Here is a 2,194-nt window from a genome sequence, read left to right as displayed (position 1 = left end):
GCGATGGGGGTATGTGACGAGAGGGGCGGGGCCGAGAGCCGTGGGAACAGAGCGAGGCTGGTGGAGTAATTGATAATGAGCGACACCTGCACCACTCACCGGTCTCGAGTCCCACGAAGGAGCTCCGGAAGGATAAAAGGAGGAGTGATGACAGTGTTGGACGAGAGAGGACCAGGCCTGGACCAGGCCTTATTTCTGTGATGCAAAGCTGAATTTTCAGCATCATTACTCCAGTCTTCAGTATTGTAATATGCTGATTTGCTGCTTAAGAAACATTTCTTATTGTTATCAATATGAAAGTAGGGTTCATATTTTACCATGTTACCAAATCAATTCCACAGATTTTGGCAATTTTTTCCTCAGAATCATTACAGAAAATGCTGTAAAAATCTGTATGTTGCTCTTTGGCCTGCTCATGAAACTTGTTGAGGTTGGGTTAAATGTTTAACCCAACTTTCTGGGTAGTAACCCAACCCCGCTGGGTTTGTCCATATTTTACCCAGCATTGAGTTGTATTTAACCGAACATTTTTTAGAGTGTGGATGACTTGATGAATAGGTATTACTCCCCACCACAACTTACTTGTTGGGGCCGTCAGTTCAACAACTTTTCCCATAATCCTTCAAGGCAAACAAACGAGTGTGTTCATCGGCTGCTAAAGAAAGATAGGGAGGGCAACAGAGAAAGAGAGAGTGAGTGAGTAACAGCAGGGTCCAATTCCTCCACTCAAGTGCTCCTCTCATGCAGTAGGTCTGATTAGACTCTCGCCCCCCGCCAGTTTGTCGGCAGGAACACCACGAGCGGGACTAACTTCAAATACGGCCCCGCTCGCTCGGCCCAAATAAAACCTGACTGCTCCCCTCCCCTCCCTCTGCGTCGCTCCTAATGGACAGGGTTTAATCTCACTTTCTCCTTCGGATATTTGAAGATTTCCTCCTGCCGCGGCTGGCCGGCACAGAAACGAATTCTTCTCGCTTTGTTGATTAAAACCGGCCGCACTCCACCGTCACTTATCAGCCAGCGACGAGCAGCTCTTTTTAATTAAAACTAAGACAACGCAAGTGCGCAATTAACAGCTGGTAATTACGCGGAGTCTCTGAAGTGCGCCGGCGCCGCCTCCGTTTCACTTGTGGAACGGACAAGTGGCTTTTTGATCTCTAAATTAGTGAACCCTTGTAATATTTGTTTTGTGGCAGATTTGGTGGGTTAATTGTGGCCTGTGGTGGCCTCGCGCGCATGATTGATGTACCACCGGAGAAAAAGGGACATTAAAACTGCAATAGTCTATCAGGATATGCAAATCGCACCTTCATGTTAACAAGCGGGCAGGAGCTGAAGGAAGTGTTTAATGTACGGGAAAAACAATCAGCCACTCTGCCTCAAACTGATTAGTCCATTTGAATTTGAAAGTTTAATTAAGTGCCTCTAATACACAGCGTTTTGGAGAGTGACACATAACATTAAACCATTTGATGCTTAATTTTGTATCGTCTATTCTTTGTTGTTGTTTTAATTGCAGGCTCACAGGGTTTGAAATTCACATCCGCTCGTGAGTGTCATGCTACACGGAGCGCTGTCCCAAAGGGAGGCGACAGGCATTGAATTCATTTAAAAAACCTTCGACTAATCAGCGATGAAAATATTTAATGAGAAGCATGCTCTTTCACGGCATCAAGCAGAACACTTGTTTGGCTTTAATTAGTATTGATTTCCATCTCTGAACACGGCTTGCGAGTTGCTGTTTGTTTGTTTCTTTTGCTGGTTTTTCTTTCCTTTATCCGCATTCCATCAGTGTGAGAACAATTGGCATAATTTTCTTCTGAACAAATATCAGCGGAATAACAGCTAACAGTTGGACTTGATCTATTTCCTGGCTATTTAGAAACTACATTTATATTGGGAATTGTTTTTTCTTTTATCTTGTTTTGGTTTACAAACTTTTTCCAAATGTATATAAATGTATATAATATTCATATAATATGTCAGTTCTATAGCAGAATGTTTCAGAAATACTAGCATTTTTTTAGATTATTAAAATAGAAATAAGTCTGCCTTTTTATGCTCTTAATCTAATCTTAATCTTTTGGTATCATCCCAAAAAAAAAAAAAATTCTCTTTTTTCTACCATTCAGTTATTTTTCATCTGACATTTAGACTTTGCTTTTTATACTATTTCCTTTATATATATATATAT

The 2,194-nt window shown here is 41.5% G+C and overlaps 1 long non-coding RNA gene across 1 annotated transcript in view; it reads right to left on the bottom strand.

Moving 5' to 3' along the window:
* Positions 1-998, bottom strand: part of LOC107730831 (uncharacterized) — a 3,397-nt gene extending 2,399 nt beyond the window's left edge. Inside the window, exons 1-2 of the long non-coding RNA XR_001638719.1 lie at positions 907-998; positions 583-655 (exon numbers count right to left, since the gene is read on the bottom strand). This is a non-coding gene — a long non-coding RNA (uncharacterized LOC107730831). The remainder of the gene's footprint in view (positions 1-582; positions 656-906) is intronic.
* Positions 999-2,194: the final 1,196 nt, after the last annotated feature.

The sequence above is a fragment of the Sinocyclocheilus rhinocerous genome, unplaced genomic scaffold, assembly GCF_001515625.1.
Source record: "Sinocyclocheilus rhinocerous isolate Xijiao unplaced genomic scaffold, SAMN03320098_v1.1 scaffold938, whole genome shotgun sequence".
Taxonomy (NCBI): Eukaryota; Metazoa; Chordata; class Actinopteri; order Cypriniformes; family Cyprinidae; genus Sinocyclocheilus; species Sinocyclocheilus rhinocerous.
The sequence above is the reverse complement of the archived record's forward strand: the minus strand, read 5'-3'. Positions and strand labels throughout refer to the sequence as shown.